The sequence below is a fragment of the Bombina bombina genome, chromosome 3 (assembly GCF_027579735.1).
Source record: "Bombina bombina isolate aBomBom1 chromosome 3, aBomBom1.pri, whole genome shotgun sequence".
NCBI lineage: Eukaryota > Metazoa > Chordata > Amphibia > Anura > Bombinatoridae > Bombina > Bombina bombina.
In genome coordinates, this window is record NC_069501.1 from 892,683,124 (window position 1) to 892,703,796 (window position 20,673).

General features: G+C 34.9%; 1 protein-coding gene across 50 annotated transcripts in view; it reads right to left on the reverse strand.

Annotated features, from left to right (window-relative positions):
• Positions 1-20,673, reverse strand: part of SCEL (sciellin) — a 182,803-nt gene that overhangs the window by 109,241 nt on the left and 52,889 nt on the right. The gene's annotated exons all lie outside the window — the stretch shown is intronic.

The window sequence follows — 20,673 nt, forward strand, 5'->3', positions numbered from 1 at the left end:
CCCGACCAGCGACTAAGATGGCTGCTTTCTAATATCGGCTACACTGAGGAGTTGTTAAAACCGTTGGTTAACACTCTTATATCCTGACTCCAAGTCTATTATCTGTGACATAACAAGAATTGATACTAGTAGAGTCGATTGGAGCAACTTTTTGTACTTGATCTCGATAAAGCAGCCCTGCAAGGATGAGGAGCACAGCGGAGGCCTGGTAGCGGCCTGGGACTTCATCCATCCCCCCCATTATCCTGACGAAACAGGCAACCCAGCCATTTGTGCTGAAGTATAACCACTAACCCTTTGCTGTAAGAATAAGCATAATCTGTGGAGAATAAGATTGGCTTATTATACGGAGACGCTATCTACCTAATTATCGTCTTAGTTAGAGCACGATCACCTAAGTATGGAATCGATCTGCCACGCTATTCTGGCCTTGCTGGGAGAGTTTGAAAACAAACTGCGCAATACTATAGAAGACATATAGCAACCGTTGGACAAGGCACCAACTAGTCAAGCTGTGAAGGAGAGATCCCCAGAGAAGCAGATGATCCTGTGTTGTCATCTGGACCCTCCTTCTACCTACCCCCTCTTTGATACGGTGCCGAGGTGCTCCCTGGAGCTCCCGGTGATCTGGGCGGTGAAGCGGAGACAGATCCGTACGCAGAGACCGGCTGAGAAGAGAGACATGGAACACTCCGTGAGGGACAATGATCCGTGCAGAACCACGGCAGACCTGCTCTTTTCATGTTCCCAGGGCGGGCCGGCCGGCCGCCCTCTGTTTGATCAGTGGATGAAAGAGTCTATGTTATATGGAGATCGATCTCTACTTCTTGGTGCAGCGGAGTTTCAGATCATTTTGGCGGCTCCTAGAGAGTACTCTGGACTAACTCTGCCTTTGGTAGGGCAGTTTAAGACCCCTTATCTACTGATAGCTATGAAATTTGGAATTGGATAGACTCCAGGGCAATTCCAGGGAATGGTAGAGAGACTGCTACAAGTACCTGGTGTTGTGTCCTTTTCAGATATGCTCACAATAGTTGAATAATTAATGATGACCTCGCTGTCTGACATTACCTTTTAGATTCCTATAGTTGCAAACTTTAATTTTAGTAAAGTGATTTAATATTTTATTCAGAGTTATAAGTGAGTGGTCAGCATGATAATGATGTTAATTTTTTATATGACAGCAACTTAGACCAATGCTTAGTTCTACTCATCTTTCTGCTTTTCCAAACTTCAGTGTCGTTATTAATGCAGCTATTGACGCACTTATTGGATAATATCTAGTTTAAATTCAAAGTATTTGGTGTTCCTTTCTGTCCCATTAGACCTGTTTTACCCTTACTTTAACAACTCCATTTTCTTAGATTATATATAGTAATGCGACCCTCTAATCACCCCCCACATTAGTAGAAGGCTTTAGGTGCCTAGGCTTGTTAGTTGCTGTTATTAACATATTGCACTACTTACTGTGGATTAATCCCATAATTGATGTTACCTGGGTCAAACACTCCTGAACAAACATAATAGCAAGAGGTCTTCACCTATCTTTAGTACACAAGTCCAGTTTATACCCATAGAGGCATCTGCACATAGTGGTGGTCACTATAGATACAGGAAAGGACAGATGTTTAGCTGGCTGACTCTGTTGCTTATGCACTACTACTCTGTGTTTTTCTTTTTGTTTGTGATTTATATTGCCAAGTTTATTTTATTTAAAGCTATGCATCAGTAAGTACACTATAACAGGGGTTACAACTGATTACCCATAGGGATATAGTGGCTTCTTGCTATAATAGAATATCATATGGTGTAATATATCATCATTCCAACTTGTACTACATTTGTAAATATAGAGGCTACTCTATGATCTCTAACTGTCTTATATAGAGAATACGTATTCAGAAACAAATGAGCCTCTATCCAGCCCTTTAGATCGTATAGTCACATTTGTATGTACAAAGGTATGTCTGAAAATAGGATATAGTACAAGACCTAATAGAACTTCTATGCTGATTCCTAATGAGCTCCTATTTTTATATTTGCTCTCCTAACTTCAGTTTTCTATAGATGATAACTAAGGTGGAGTGTATTACAAATTATGTTTTGTTTAATAGCCATTATCTTGTTAATGTCGCTTGTGATAGCACTATTCCTGATGTAAGCACATATTACTACAGGCCCAAGAGTGGCTCTATATGTTTTCTACCTGTTATATATCCCCTGTAATTTCCCCTCGCTAATATATAGTATTTCTAGAGGTCCAAAAGAGACCACTATTTTTTTTTTTTGTACGGGGAGTCTTATTTGTTTCATTTTTATACACTACACATTAGGGGTAAATAATAAGATTTGTATTTTGTTGAAAAATTGAGAAAAACCAAGGTTACCTGAGCTTGTATCACATTTTCGTTTAACTCCCTGCAATCTCCTGCATTCCACTATATATTAGTGTATATTTATATTGTGTTCACCAGCTGTGGCTCGTGTGCACATGAAATTTGTATATTTCCTTTATTTGGAAACAGTTGATGTTTGGTTTACTATGTGGGGATGTACGTATGCATTGCTAAGCCTTTATTGTTTGTAATCTTGTGCATGAACCTTAATAAAAAAAAAAAAAAATTAAATTAGTTAAAATGTGTTACATTGTTCAGATTGGCAATCACTACAAAACAATAAAACATTAAAGGGATATGAAACCCAAAACTTTTATTTTGTGATTAAGACAGAGCATACACATTTAATAAACGTTTCCAATTCACTTCTTTTATCAAACTAAAAACTAAAAGGAAACAGAAATTAATTCAACACCTCTGAGTGTAACAAAAATAGAACCCAATAATCGAAAAAACAGAAAGGCTGATGAAATAAGTGTTAAAACTTCACCTTTATTTGAAATTCCGTGAGTGAAAAACAAAGGCACAGCACACAGACCTGACTACCGCTGACGCGTTTCCTGCCCTATTGGGCACTTCATCAGAGCTACCTAACAGGTGTGTAAGGACTCCTTAAAAACAGGATGTAAGCCCTGCACACCTGCTGCATAATTGATTATAACAAAAAAATGGAAATTTTGTGTGTATTGTGAAATAAACATCCAATCCAACGTGTAAAACAATAATAAACATTATGCATAATAAATAAACTTGAAAATATCTTTCATAAACAAAAAAATATATACATTATTATACACTAAGACTATGCTTTCATATAAAATTGTATCATTCAATAGGCACATTAAAAACGATAATACAATTCAATGTGTGGGGGATAACGATTCTTACTGTAACTAAATACATGAATATTCGTCAATTAATGAATTCCCAGTGTACTGAAGTTAATTTAAACATGTTGAAAACATATAATATGGAAATACAAAGAGGGAACTGGAATTCTAATAAACCTTAGTAAATGAACGATGTAAAATGTACATTGTATATACATGTATTAGGTAACACACAGAGAGCATAAGCAGTTAAGTATACCAATGTGTATTACATCATATAAAAGTCAAATGCTATAAAGTATAAACACATTCAAAAGACATATACTGCCTGCTCTCCGGGTGACCAAACTTGGATAGTTTATCACTAAGATTTTATATAATCTGGGCGATATCAGAGTTTATATCTATTATAAGATCCAGATCCTAGGTCTATGTATTGTCAATGAACAATTTGATGTCACTTATTTTATTAATACCAAAAGGAGCACCGGATTTTAAAGTGTGAATCCAGTAAACTTCTCGTTTACTCAGTGCTGCATATCTATTACCACCTCTGGGTCCTAGTTTAACTACCTCAATCCCTTGGAATGTAAAACCAGCTGAACTATTTCCATGTAAAGCAAAGTGCTTGGCCACAGGGGTTTTGGGAATTTCTGCTTCCAGGGAAAGTAAATGCTCTCTTATGCGATCTTTGAGCATTCTAGATGTTAACCCTGTATATTGATAATTACAAGACTTGCAGGTCAAAAGATATATGACAAAAGTGGAAGTGCAAGTAATATGCTCTTTAATCTTAAATGTTTGACCTGTACAAGTCGAGGTAAAAGTATCGCCACATGTGACATAGCTACAACTCTTACAAGGTCTGACATTGCATTTATAAAAGCCTGGTTTAGATGTTAACCAATTAGTTGACTGTGTGGTGTGTAAGCTCTTCTTGCTGAAATCCTTTCTAGCCATATCACCAATGGTTTTAGCTTTACGAGAGATAAAATTACATTTACTAGAGATGTGTTTTAGATCTGAATCCCTATCTAGGATTGGTAATCTATTCCTAATAATTCTACTGATGTCATCAAATTGTCTGCTGTAAGATGTAATAAAATTCACACCATCTTTTAATCCAATATCTTTAACCTTATCTTTCAGTAGACTATTTCTATCAAAATTACTCACTTGTTCTGATATCTTCAACAAACTTTGTTCATCATAGCCTCTCTCTTTCAGTCTAATAGTTAGATCTTCTGCATGTTTCTTATAACTCTCTATGTTGCTACAATTCCTCCGTAATCTGATATATTGACCTTTTGGTATCCCCTTTTTTAAGTGAAATGGGTGGCAAGAATCTGCTCTAAGAATAGTATTACCAGAGATCTCTTTCCTAAAGACCTCAGTAACAATGCCCTCTGCACTGTGACTAAGTTTAACATCTAAATATGGTATGGCATCCTTAGAGTGACTAAATGTAAAACTTAAGTTAGCATCATTCTGATTTAGATATTGCACAAATTCATCTAAGATTTTATCGTCTCCACTCCATAATAAAAGCATATCATCTATAAAGCGTGTGTAATAGGTGATATGCTTTTTAAATGGATTTGCAACATTGAACAATTTTTTGTCCTCAAATTTAGCTAGATAGAGATTAGCATACGAGGGGGCAAATTTAGCCCCCATCGCAGTGCCTCTCTGCTGTAAAAAATACATGCCATCATAAAGAGTTTCCTCTATTCATGATGGAATGGAACCAAGCTCTTTCAGATTGTTCTATCATCTTAATGGAAAAACTAGTTACCTTTAAAAGAGAACAAAGGGACACAATACTGGGAGAACTGGATCAGCTGCAATTACAGCTAGATGTATTTAAGGAGGATTCGAAATATACTCCATTTGAAGAACAACTGAAAGAAACTGTGGACAAGACTGCAGAAGAATTATCTACTAATAAATATAAGAAGTATGGCAGAGATTGCAAAGATTATGATTTGGAAGTTGTTTATAATTGGAACACCACAAACAGAAATTCTAACAATAAATCCAGTAATAATGGCAAAAAGAAGAATGGCAAAAAGGATAAAGGAAAGAACAAAAAGGTCACTTTTACAAGTCTGGATACCATGGACTCACATAGTGAAAGCACAAATAGTGTGGCTCCTAGTACACCTAAGTTGACATCTACACCTATTAAAACAAAATCGAGATCTGAAGAAGAGATGGGAGCACGGCCAAAAAACGGGGAGGTGATATCACTATCAACAGAAGACAAGAGCAAAGTGCCTATTCCTTCGCAGGCACCAAGGTATCCAAGCCGTCAGAAATTCAAGAAGAACAAAAATTACAAGAACTAAAGATCATTAACCTTTCGGACCATCCATTAAATGAGTTTGAGAAAGTAGTGTTATCTAAAGGTCTGGGCTTTTCACCTACACAAGACTTTAATCTTTTTGACACCATTATGGATTTGAACAAATTTGTCCGTAAGATAACACTAAAGAAACACTTCAGCAAGGACCCAACATTGGGTAATGATGAGAGTCCACTAGATCCTCCTGTAACTATGTCTTTGAATGAAAAATGCAATTTCTCAGAGTTATGTGACATTGCTTCATTATGTGATCTTAATATGGATAATGAGAATGAGACAAATAAAACTAAACAACAGGTAGTTAAAAATTTAAAAAAAAGTACCTTTTATCCAGTAAATTCTCGTACAGACCTCATAGAGGTTTTTCATGCCATAGTGGAACAAGATTTAACAGAACTAGCTGAGAAGAATTTAAAAAGTAGTTCAAACAAACATAGAAACTTAAATAAGAGGGAATGGAATGCTCTAAAAAAAATAACTAACAATAAAGATCTGGTGATAGTGGATTCTGATAAGGGAGGTTCAATTGTTGTTTTAAATAAAGAACAATATCTTAAGGAAGCTATGAGACAGCTGAGTGACACCGATACTTATAAAAAATTAACCTTTAATCCCACAGTCAAATTTCAAAGGGAACTTTCTTCTTTGTTAGATGATGGTTTAGAAAAAAACATTTTCACTAACAGTGTATGTGATACATTATATGTAGAACACCCTAGAATCCCAATTTTCAAGTTCTTGCCTAAAGTACATAAAAGCTTAACCAATCCCCCAGGGAGACCTATTATATCTGCTATTGGCTCTCTGGGGGAGAGGTTGGGGGAATGGTTGGATGCACAATTACAGCCAGTTGTCCAATCTTTACCAGGTTTCTTACGTGACACCAAACACCTGATCAGGTCTTTGCAAGAATGCAAATGTGATACAGATTGTAACTGTGTAACAATAGATGCTGTGTCCTTATATTCTTGTATACCACATGATCAAGGTTTATTGGCTATGAAAGCTATGCTGTCTAAATACTCGAACTATGATTCAGGTCTAATAGAATTTATGTTGCAAGTAACCAGTTTTTTGCTACATCATAATTATTTTATTTTTGATGGCATGTATTTTTTACAGCAGAGAGGCACTGCGATGGGGGCTAAATTTGCCCCCTCGTATGCTAATCTCTATCTAGCTAAATTTGAGGACAAAAAATTGTTCAATGTTGCAAATCCATTTAAAAAGCATATCACCTATTACACACGCTTTATAGATGATATGCTTTTATTATGGAGTGGAGACGATAAAATCTTAGATGAATTTGTGCAATATCTAAATCAGAATGATGCTAACTTAAGTTTTACATTTAGTCACTCTAAGGATGCCATACCATATTTAGATGTTAAACTTAGTCACAGTGCAGAGGGCATTGTTACTGAGGTCTTTAGGAAAGAGATCTCTGGTAATACTATTCTTAGAGCAGATTCTTGCCACCCATTTCACTTAAAAAAGGGGATACCAAAAGGTCAATATATCAGATTACGGAGGAATTGTAGCAACATAGAGAGTTATAAGAAACATGCAGAAGATCTAACTATTAGACTGAAAGAGAGAGGCTATGATGAACAAAGTTTGTTGAAGATATCAGAACAAGTGAGTAATTTTGATAGAAATAGTCTACTGAAAGATAAGGTTAAAGATATTGGATTAAAAGATGGTGTGAATTTTATTACATCTTACAGCAGACAATTTGATGACATCAGTAGAATTATTAGGAATAGATTACCAATCCTAGATAGGGATTCAGATCTAAAACACATCTCTAGTAAATGTAATTTTATCTCTCGTAAAGCTAAAACCATTGGTGATATGGCTAGAAAGGATTTCAGCAAGAAGAGCTTACACACCACACAGTCAACTAATTGGTTAACATCTAAACCAGGCTTTTATAAATGCAATGTCAGACCTTGTAAGAGTTGTAGCTATGTCACATGTGGCGATACTTTTACCTCGACTTGTACAGGTCAAACATTTAAGATTAAAGAGCATATTACTTGCACTTCCACTTTTGTCATATATCTTTTGACCTGCAAGTCTTGTAATTATCAATATACAGGGTTAACATCTAGAATGCTCAAAGATCGCATAAGAGAGCATTTACTTTCCCTGGAAGCAGAAATTCCCAAAACCCCTGTGGCCAAGCACTTTGCTTTACATGGAAATAGTTCAGCTGGTTTTACATTCCAAGGGATTGAGGTAGTTAAACTAGGACCCAGAGGTGGTAATAGATATGCAGCAATGAGTAAACGTGAAGTTTACTGGATTCACACTTTAAAATCCGGTGCTCCTTTTGGTATTAATAAAATAAGTGACATCAAATTGTTCATTGACAATACATAGACCTAGGATCTGGATCTTATAATAGATATAAACTCTGATATCGCCCAGATTATATAAAATCTTAGTGATAAACTATCCAAGTTTGGTCACCCGGAGAGCAGGCAGTATATGTCTTTTGAATGTGTTTATACTTTATAGCATTTGACTTTTATATGATGTAATACACATTGGTATACTTAACTGCTTATGCTCTCTGTGTGTTACCTAATACATGTATATACAATGTACATTTTACATCGTTCATTTACTAAGGTTTATTAGAATTCCAGTTCCCTCTTTGTATTTCCATATTATATGTTTTCAACATGTTTAAATTAACTTCAGTACACTGGGAATTCATTAATTGACGAATATTCATGTATTTAGTTACAGTAAGAATCGTTATCCCCCACACATTGAATTGTATTATCGTTTTTAATGTGCCTATTGAATGATACAATTTTATATGAAAGCATAGTCTTAGTGTATAATAATGTATATATTTTTTTGTTTATGATCGATATTTTCAAGTTTATTTATTATGCATAATGTTTATTATTGTTTTACACGTTGGATTGGATGTTTATTTCACAATACACACAAAATTTCCATTTTTTTGTTATAATCAATTATGCAGCAGGTGTGCAGGGCTTACATCCTGTTTTTAAGGAGTCCTTACACACCTGTTAGGTAGCTCTGATGAAGTGCCCAATAGGGCAGGAAACGCGTCAGCGGTAGTCAGGTCTGTGTGCTGTGCCTTTGTTTTTCACTCACGGAATTTCAAATAAAGGTGAAGTTTTAACACTTATTTCATCAGCCTTTCTGTTTTTTCGATTATTGGGTTCTATTTTTGTTACACTCAGAGGTGTTGAATTAATTTCTGTTTACTTATCATTACAAACGAGGGCTTAGCAGGGGAGCCCTTCTCAACACCTGTGTAACAAGCCGTGATGCTGCTATGAACACAGGCAGTATCTGTGACTGTTGCTACAAATTGCGCTACTAATAGTGAATATAACAGTTCCGTTTTCCTGGATCTCATCTGACATTGGATATCATTCTCAGAATCAAGTGAGTTTGTTATTGCTAGAACTGTCTAGCTTATGTTTTATTTATAACGATGAGTCTTGTGAATGTAAGGGGTTAACGGTCTTGGTAATCAATTGCAACAATCAACACAAGTTTACTACAATTGTTTCATAATTGGACAAAGCGATACATTGTCTCAGCTAGCACACACGAATATAATGTGCTGCTCATTTAACATTATTTTTTGCTTTTGATCCTTGTATTGAATTGCACAGCCCGAGCTGTCTGTTTGCATTTCTAAAAACTAAAAGGAAAGTGCATAATTATGTACTGATCATTATGTACTGAATCTACTACTCATGGGTTGATATAGTCAATTTCCACAGAAAGATGCTTTGTTTACAACAGGAACATCCTTTAAAAAACAAAACATTTTAATGCACTAAAATAGTCTCTTTCTGATAGAACAGAAAAATATGCAAACTATCATGTCCCTTTAAACTTTAGTTATTGCATTAGTCTAGATTTTTTTGCTTTGTTCCGTTGATGTTCTGTGTTCAAGAGATACCTAGGTAGGCATCTGGCGCACTATATGGCAGGAGATAGTGCTGCCCTCTAGTGCTCTTGCAAATGGATAACATTCTTGCAAAACTGCTGCCAGCTCCTAAGCATATGTCCCTGCTTTTCAACAAAAGATTTCAAAAGAACAAAGAAAAAATGGTAATATTAATAAATTGTAAAGTTGTTTAAAATGCTCTATCTAAATCACTAAGGAAAATGTTAGGTTTTATATCCCTCTAAGCAGTAGGGTTTTTTGTGTTTTTTTTAATATATACTTTTCAAAATAAAGCTTTTAAAGGGACACTCAAGTTAAATTCAATTTTCATGATTCAGATACAACATGTAATTTTAAACAACTTTCCAATTTACTTCCATTAAAAAAAATGTGCACAGTCTTTTATATTTACACTTTTTGAGTCACCAGATCCTACTGAGCATGTGCAAGAATTCACAGACTATACGTATATGCATTTGTGATTGGCTGATTGCCATCACATGGTACAAGGGGAGTGGAAATATACATAACTTTGAAATTTGTTATTAAAAAATCCACTACTCATTTGAAGTTCAGACTAAGTGCTATTGCATTGTCTTGTTATCTTGCATTTGTTGATTATGCAAATCTAATGTGTTGACTGGTCCTTTAATATTTGTGAAGCCATATGGCACTATGAGGGTCATCCTACTAAAAAAGGGTTTCTAAAATAGTCTACATGCCCAAATTATATCTTTTTTTAAGTGTATAAAACCAGGCATCAGTGTTTTAGATATTTATTTGAAAGGGAAAAAATCTTTTCATAGAAAATAGTAAAATGTTTATCTTGATACATGTGCATTCACTGTAAGGGGTAGATTTATCAAAAGGCGGCATTGTATTTAATTTAGTTAATTTTATTTAATTTAGGTAATTTATTTAATTGTAGTGTAGTGTTAGGTGTTAGTGTAACTTAGGTTAGGTTTTATTTTACAGGTAAATTTGTCTTTATTTTAGCTAGGTAGTTATTAAATAGTTAATAACTATTTAATAACTATTCTACCTAGTTAAAATAAATACAAACTTGCCTGTAAAATAAAAATAAACCCTAAGCTAGCTACAATGTAACTATTAGTTATATTGTAGCTAGCTTAGGGTTTATTTTATAGGTAAGTATTTAGTTTTAAATAGGAATAATTTAGTTAATGATATTAATTTTATTTAGATTTATTTTAATTATATTTAAGTTAGGGGGTGTTAGGGTTAGACTTAGGTTTAAAGGGTTAATAAGTTTAGAATAGTGGTAGCGACGTTGGGGACAGCAGATTAGGGGTTAATAAGTATAATGTAGGTGGCGGCGATGTTAGGGGCGGCAGATTAGGGGTTAATAATATTTAACTAGTGTTTGCAAGGCGGGAGTGCGGCGTTTTAATGGTGAATATGTTTATTGTAGTGGTGACGATGTCCAGAGCGGCAGATTAGGGGTTAATATTTTTATTATAGTGTTTGCGATGCGGGAGGGCCTCGGTTTAGGGGTTAATAGGTAGTTTATAGGTGTTAGTGTACTTTTTAGCACTTTAGTTATGAATTTTATGATATGGCTTTGTAATGTAAAACTCATAACTACTGACTTTAAAATGCGTTAGGAATCTTGGCGGTAGAGGGTGTACCGCTCACTTTTTCGCCTCCCAGGACAAACTCATAATACTGGCGCTATGGAAGTCCCATAGAAAAAAACCTTTACGGAATTTACGTAAGTAGGTTTGCGGTAAGGCCAAAAAAGTGTGCGGTACACCTATACCTGCAAGACTCGTAATAGCAGCGGGCATAAAAAAGCAGTTTTTTTACCTTAACGCACAACTCGTAATCTAGCTGAATGGTTGTATCTAATTTAAAAGTGTTGCAAATACCTGCGTGAAATGTATGATGTCCTTCATGATAATGTTATTACTGTTCTCATTTATTTCACAAAAAAATCTTATGGGTGAGGGAAGAAAATGTATGTAGGATTTGTACATTTGAATGCAAACTTAAATTCTCACATTTTTCCTATTATTTCCATGTTATAACACAACTGGTTTAAATAGCTTTGGATGTTGGTTTGATCTATCAGTCACTACAAACTACAAAAGAGGAAAATATAGTTGGTTTTGTTTTTCTCTTTTGGGTAATATGAATTTTGTTGCCTCGACTTTAAAAATAAGTTTGATTTGCTTGAAAATTTTAAAGAACAAAGCCAGATGGTTAATGCCCAAGAAACCGATCAAAAAATGTTTTTTTTTTTATATATATTTTTAAAATAATAAACAGCATTAACTTTGTTGCAATATGAACTGTTTAATGGTTTTGATTCAATAAAACTTGTTCCTGAAACAAATATCTTGCTGAAAAAATCTTGTTGCAAATAGAAATTCCGTAATTCATAAAGATTTGTATTTGCCACTAATTGTTCCATCGCAATCAATAGAGCTGCATCTAACTTTAACTGTTTACTTTGCAATTTATGGAACAACTTACACTGTGAAAGATACCGCATTACAAAAATACCTTAACATTTTTATTAAACAAACTAATTAAAATGAAATAAAACTGCTGATATAAATCAATCCAGTCTAACATACAAAAAAGAAAACTTGAACACCGTTTAAAAAAAATAAAAACAAGACAATGTGGTCAGCCTTGAAATTTTGAGATTTTACCACAAGAGTAGGGGTAAGAGAGTCTTTATAAATTCTGCATGAATGAACAAGGTTTAGGTAAAAGTCCCTGGCCACACCACCCTGGAATATCCATGCCCAACAAGACTACTTTACCCTAAAAGTAGATGTGCTATTTTTTTTAAATTACAAACATTTACATAAACTGTTGCCAAAGTGTTGTAGCTGTAAGTTGTTCTTGTTCGCTGTGTGATATATCATGTATTGGGCCACTTAACACAACTAAATGGCAGGAATGCCCACTAATGAACTGCTTTAAAAGAAACAAGCCTACATGAATTTCAGATATGGAGGCCTATTTATCAAAGGTCTTGCGGACCTGATCCGACAGTGCGGATCAGGTCTGCAAGACCTTGCTGAATGCGGAGAGCAATACGCTCTCCGTATTCAGCATTGCACCAGCAGCTCACAATCGACTGCCAGCAGGGAGGTGTCAATTAACCCGATCGTACTCGATCGAGTTGAATTGTGGCGATTCCTGTCTGCTTCATCAAAGCAGGCGGACAGGGTTATGGAGCAGCGGTCTTTAGACCGCTGCTTCATAACTGCTGTTTCTTGCAAGTCTGAAGACTCACCAGAAACACGGGCCCTCAAGCTCCATATGGAGATTGATAAATGGGCCTCATGGTCTCATCTGAGCAACAGGGCCCCTCAGCATCCTACAGAGCGTCAATGGATCAAACGTAATGTCTTTTTAATTGGAAACTCTTGTAAAGCAACAGCGTGCATACACAGCATCAGGAAGAGCTATACTATTGGGTATAACCTAAATGCATTTCCAAAATATGTTCCTACACTTTTATGGAGTAATCTTTATAAAAACAAATAGTATTAATAAACTTTTCAACTGAAAAAGAACCTGTCCTGGAGCGTTATTCAGCTTTGTCATTGGGATTTGTTATTTTCCTTCCAATGCTCTAAATAACAGACTGGTTGGTAACAAAATTGTTAAATTGTATATGACAGCTTCATGTGGCAGTGAAGGAGTTAATGGTATAGCTGTATATTTGGCAATTTGAAATTTAATAATATATATTGTGCAATCCCAATAACAGCTTTTCCATCAGCAATATACATTTGTATTTCTGTAGTTTATGGCATCTTAGATAAAAAATGAAAGTACAGACAATTAGACATGGGCATATTATAATATTACTTTCTCAGCATGTAGGCTACTGATTATATTCTGAGAAAGGGGGATAAGTTACCTTTCTATTTTAACGCACTCCTAGTAGTGCTCTCTAACTAATCTTTATCAATGAAATGTCAGTGTATCCCTGTAAATATATTGTTTACCGGAATCATTCTCTTAATAGAAATCCATCTCTAATTTTCTTTCACTGACTAAAATATTTATATTGTAAGTACTTTACTAAGTGGTTTATGTTGACATGAAAAATCACAATCCTTAAGGTCATAAAGTTTAGACAGGTCAGCCTTTGGAAGAAAAATCCATAGAGAAAAGTTTAATAAACTGGTGACAGATAACATAAACAGCTGCATAACTATAAATCTGTGAATTCAAGGAGATAAAAGTTAAAGGGACATTCCAGTCAAAATTGAAATCTACATGGATGCATTTCACTTTTGAATAGAAGCATTTTTGTAATATACATGTATTAGCAAAAATGCTTCTAATAGAAGCTATAGCTGTTTCAAACGTGAATTTAAAGGGACAGTAAAGTCAAACTTTTATCATCAAATTTGCTTGGTTCCCTTGGTGGTATTTTTGAAAAGCTAAACCTAGCTAGGCTCAAACAGATTTCTAAACAGTTGAAAACCTCCTAGCTCAGAGCATTTTGAAAGTTTTTCACAGTTAGACTGTGCTAGTTCACATGTGTCATATAGATAACATTGTGCTCACTCCCATGAAGTTATTTAGGAGTATTCACTGATTGACTACAACAATGTAACATGAAACACAGCACTCACTGCACAGCCAGGAACAGGTTCACCAAACCCAGCATCGATATAAAGAAACAAAAGTACAAACAGAAGTGGATCTAAAACAGTGAGGAAAGATAAGAACAGAAATGGTTCTAAAAATTTGGAGAGGATTAAGTTTATATCTCAGTATAATACAAGAAGCAATCAAATTAATAAAATCATTCGAAAATACTGGCATATTCTATCCAAGTGTCACCCAGGTATAGGGGCCTTTTCAATACCACCTATGTTAGCCTATAAACCTGGCCCTAACATTAAAGATAAATTGGTGAGAGCTGACATTGGGGCTAAGAAGAAACAGATACAGAGCACAATAACTGGTCAAAAACGAAAGGGATGTTACCCATGTCTATCTTGCATTAATTGCAATTCTATGATTAAGGGTGACACCTTTTGTCACCCCTATACAGGTAAGAAGTATTCTATAAATGAATATTTGACTTGTAGGTCAGAGTATATTATTTACGCAATTAAATGTCCGTGCTCCTTGATGTACATTGGTCAATCGACCAGGGAGGCACGAGAGAGAATCTCTGAGCACAAGTTGAATATTCGTTGTGGAAAAAAGGATGCTCCAGTGGCTGGACACTTTTTAGAGGCAGGCCACAGAATAAGTCAATTGCGTTTCCAAATCATTGAAAAGATTAATACACCTAGAAGAGGGGGTGATAAGGAAAATATACTGACTAGGAGAGAAACATTCTGGATTAATGAATTATGCACTTTATGGCTGAGAGGCTTAAATAGGGAATGCAATTGGACTGCCTTTTGGTAATTTAATAAAATGGAATGACATAAAAAGTTTCTTTTTATAGTATTGTACTGTTAAAATCATGCATAGATGGATGTGCACCCATATGTACATATTGATATGAGATTTGATGTCTGAAAGTTTGTGAATGAATACATAATGTTGAATATCCAATATTGACCAAATATGTAGGTGTGTCTGTCTACTGATGGATTGTAAATTAAGATATTACAAAATCAAGTTAAGTGATAAAAATAATTTATCCATCTGTAACTAGATACACTTAACATATACATTTTTTAATTTAATATATTGTGGTTATCAAAACATTGATTCAATTCTCAATGCATTTTTAAACTTTTATTAATATGAAATTTTTGTCATTTATATATTGATAAATTGTATCACTTTCAATCACAATATTTGGCGCCATTGTGGCTATTTAAATGTTTGTTCACTAATCTATGGTCAAGCTTGAGAAAGGGCCAAGTGTGGGCCTGAAACGTTGCTTTTTTACATCCCTGTTTGCACAATAAAAGTCTTTTTTGCACCAGCTAGAACAATTTTGTTTCTTTACACTGCATGTCTGTCAAAGGCACTTAGATAAGGAGGCTGTCTGCAGAGGCTTAGATACAAGGTAATCACAGAGGTAAAAAGTATATTAATATAATTGAGTTGGTTATGCAAAAACAGGGAATGGGTAATAAAGGGATTATCTATCTTTTTAAATAAGAAAAATTTTGGTGTAGACTGTCCCTTTAAGTATGCACCATACACCAGTATTTTAATCTCAGCACTTGTTCAAAGAGCCTAAGGCGCTTGTACCATCTGGTAATAACAGTTAATTGCTGACATGATACAAGCCCCACTGGTGCTCAGAGAAGCTGCAGTATTTAAAATGCTGGCGCACTGTGGCGCACTGAGAATATCTAGCTATGCTTCACATGCACATGCAGAAGAAAATGTTAGCACTAAAACAGTGATAACTTTGACTAGAAGCATTTTTGTCAACACATGTACTGTATATTGCAAATATGTTTCTATTCAAAGATGCAATTCATCTATGTGCATTTACATTTTGACCAGAATGTCTCTTTAATTCTGTGTTGCCAAGTTTAAGTCCCAGGGGACCTCCATGGAGATCTCAAGTGCTTTTTATATGAACCATGGAGGTAATATGAATAACTTACTTTGGGATTGCCGCCAGTCAGTATTTTTAAAGTTTAGATCAATGTTCATAAAAGAATAAAGAATGGTGTCACGGTGAAACTTCATTTAAACTCAGTCAATTTTAGATTTTAAGTTTTCCAAGTATGCGGAACCCCAACATGACACAAAGGGGCCTATTTATCATATGTCTGTCGGACCTGATCCGACAGTGCGGATCAGGTCCGACAGACATCACTGAATGTGGAGAGCAATACGCTCTCTGTATTCAGCATTGCACCAGACCGCTGCTCTATAACTTGTGTTTAAGGCGAGTCTGAAGACTCGCCAGAAACACGAGCCCACAAGCTCCGTTCGGGGGTTGATAAATGGGCCCCTTGGAGTTAGAGCTATAATTAAGCATTTAGCAGTATTTACTGCAATACATAGAGCTAGATTTATCAAGGGCTAGGAGAATTCTCCTTTGTATTCTTAGAGTTCTCTGCAGCTTGACCTTGGAGAGGCACACCTGTGCGCACAAACTTATCAAAAAATTGCACATATTAATTTGTGCTGTTTGAAGGTGAGCTAGGGCGAATTATGATAAATTTCTTCACACAAAAAAAGGGAGTTCTCCTGATTTATCATTTTAAACCCATGTTTTTTTAAGTAGTATTTTTTGCCCTCTTCAAGTTATATATTACATTTGCGTTTTACATGGGGCAAAGTTGCCCATTCATTTTGGTGTGTTACCACAATATGTTTTTACTTTAACTTTGTTATAATGATGACCCTAAATAACCATAACAAATTCAAATTGGTAATAGAATTTTCGTTCTTTGGAGGCCATTTGCATTCTATATTTGACATATGTATCTAGCCAAAGATAGATCTGCTAGAATCAGAAAGTTCTCCATCAGAAATAGATGTGAGCATGAGCTCAAAGACATAATGATTTCTAATGCTGTTCTCCTCAGTACCTATGGAGAACTATATAATGAGCATATTTGTAGGAGAACTATGCGTTCTCCAAAGGCGCAAAACAATTATAGATTGGTAACTAGGCATAATGCTAAGGCGGACTCTAGGAAATGCGACTAAAACTAGCAAATGTAACCCTTTTTTAAGCACACCGATGTGCCTTGGCGAACGCAAATGAAGTGAGAGGAATGTGTAGTCAGGCTTGCCCAATTTTAGGCGCACTTCGCATTAATAAATCAGAGGATTGAGTTGTATGCAGATTTAAAGGCGCAATTTTAGGAGAATTGCTTTGATAAATCCTGCTCTTAGTGCCTTTAAGGGCAGCTGGGCAAGAACTTGGTTTTTGGGTAATCAATCTATGGTTCTCAGGTTAGTGTGTTTATGCATAATTAAGGTGCATGCACAAGTATAATCATTGCTATTGTTAATTAATAGGGTTTGAGTATATCTGCATACTTGTCAAATATTCCCCTGCAACATGCTATACCACATCTCCCAACACTTTGCATTTAGGGGCAGGAGTGGGCTACGCTGTGGTGAAAGGCTGTGGATGGAGATAAGAGATAAGATACTTAATATTGAAGGGGTGCATCCCTGCAATGCAAAAATACAGTACTAGGTAGTTTTAAAACATTTATCTTGTATGCACCTCATTAGCAATGCAGTGCCTAGTTACTTATATATTATATATATATATATATATATATATATATATATATATATATATGTATATACTGTATATATATATATATATATCTGTGTGTGTGACAAATTAATTCAATGACTAGTTTAACCCAGTATAAATATTAACATATATAAACAAATGGCATGTAGTAAAAGGTTTTCATTGTCTGACTATATATAATGATTCTTTTGTTTAATCTGGTATCTGTATTTTGTTATTGGCATGGTGTTCCCCTTCCCATGCGCCCACTACTTGGGAATTTGGAAGCCATTTATTAAATAATTATTAATTTATTATTATTATTATTTAGTTTCCTAACATAAAGACTTCACTTATACAATTCATGATTCCTGTAAATGTTATTTAATAAGAGATTTCAGGGATTCAGGTAGCCTAATAAAATGCCAAAGAGTTTGACAAACATTATAGAAGATTTAAAGGGACATTAGTTACACTGCTGGGTACAACTGTAGTAGGATAGTTACTACTCCCCATACTATTGTTTTTCCTCCTGTGCCTGCAATTGTGTAAAAAGATAGATCATCCCTTAATTACCCATTCCCCAGTTTTGCATAACCAACACATTTATATTAATATACTTTTTGCCTCAGTGCTGACTTAGAAATAACTCCACGGAGTGAGCACAATTTATCTACGTATATGACACACACGAACTAGCACTGTTTAGCATATTAATAGAACAGTGACGTATCATGCACTTCAGTTTAGCGTGCACAATACAGAGCTGATGCTGTACATTTTTGCAGTGGCTAAAATGGACCTGAAACACAACATTTTTCTTTCATGATTCAGATAGAACATAACATTTTAACGTGGCCGGACTTTTAGCCGACAGACATTTGGCAGACAGACATTTGACCGACGGACATTTGGCCGAAACACAAGTGGCTGTCAGATAACAGTCCGGCCACGAGATAGATAGATTTGATAGATAGATAGATAGATAGATAGATAGATACATAGATTAGATAGATAGATCAATAGATGCAATAGATACATTTGATAGGTACAATAGATAGATAGATTTGATAGATAAATAGATAGATTTGATAGATAGATAATTTTCCAGACAGAGAATTACAAGACGTTCTGATTAGAACAGAGCACTCTGGAACGTATCTGCCCTTGGCCGAAATCGGAACATTCTTTAGCTTTCTGTCTGTCGGCCAAATGTCCGTCTGCCAAATGTCCGTCTGCCAAATGTCCTTCTGCATTTTGTCAGAGCACCCATTTTAAACAACTTTCCAATTTACGTCTATACCCAATTTTTCTTCATTCTCTTGGTGTCCTTTATTGAATGAGCAGCAATACACTACTGGGAGCTAGCTAAACACATCTTTAAGCCAATTTTCAACAAAGGATACAAAGAGAATTAAGTAAATAAGATAAAATACATAAATTGGAAACTTTTTTAAAATTGTATTCTCTATATAAATCATGAAAGAAAAATGTTGGGTTTCATTTTTTTTATAATTTTTATGTAACTTTTAAACAGTGGGCAAAAAGCTGCAAAAATGTAACTCTCCTGCTTTCTATTATACAAGCTAATCTAAAATGCAAGATACATCTGTCATAAAGTTGGTAATGTCACTGATGTGAACTGCCTCTGTCACAGGATGCACAATACATGTCTACCAAGATGGCGGCTCCCAGTATAAAGAGGCAGAACTTTACCAACTCTCTTCTGTAACAGCTTTAAAAGGAGCTACAGATACAAAAGGAAAAAAACAATAGGAAGGTGAGTAGTAACTATGGTTCTATAGTTTAAAGTCCCTTTAACACAGCTAAATCTATATAAACCCATCAATTTATCTGCAGAGGACAGTGTGAGCTATGACTCTATTTGAGAAAGGTGTCCTTGACTCTGACCTTTCTTATCAGCTCACTGAAAAAGACACTCTACAATATAGCTTGTTCAATATTAATATTTGTTCCTTTTGACCTATAAAATGAATATCAGTATTTCAGTTTAAGTTACCATAACTCATCTCCAGTTTAAGATTTTCAGGGCATAACTAGCCCTGATGTATTTATAGAAGGGGGTTTTTTTTTCAACAAAATGCCCAGGTGAGTATGGCCTCTCCAGTATACCTTACCCCCACATCACCATCCAACCTAGTTCTGGCTTATTTGTACTCTCTCTATATGGTTGTAACTATATATATGATTCTTATTAAGCATGACTATGTATGTTTGTAGTAGTTATCTTGTTAAAGCATCACTGCTTTATATTTTATTTATAGAGAAACATTTTTTTTTTGATTGACAGAATTGCTTAACAATATTCACTAACTAATCTAAGTGCAATACAATTCCAGTGTGGGTCCTCTTATACAAAAGATTTGACTCCCCATTTTATAGAAAAGATACCACTTTTATCTGAGTGTGTGTGATTTTTTTCTCTCTTTTGAATCCTTTAGCTTTATAAAAGAAACACTATTGATTGACACCTGTTGGTTACTAAAACACTGTACGCCTAGTTCTGTTCATTTAAAATGCATATGATAGAGCTAGTAATCTTTTCTACCAGAAATAGATCATATGAAATCAGTCTGTTACTCTTTACCAACTAAAATGACATCATGCAGATTATGATCCCAAAAAGGGACTTAAAAAATTGCTAGAGAAGGTTAATTTTGAATAATTAAACCAAGCACAATTTCTTCACTGGGTTTACAATTGAATAAAATTAATTAAAAAAGAAAAAGTGCTACGTTTATGATTTTCTTTCAATTAGAGAAGAAATAGCATAATTAGTTGATAAAATTGCCATAGCAATATAGAGCAGTTTCTTAATATGTATGTTATATCCTTATAATGAATGCAATGAACAAAATCACTAAGAATTTGGAATGTTAAAAAAAAAAATATCTCCAATTTCTTCTATGTTACATTATTAAAGGACC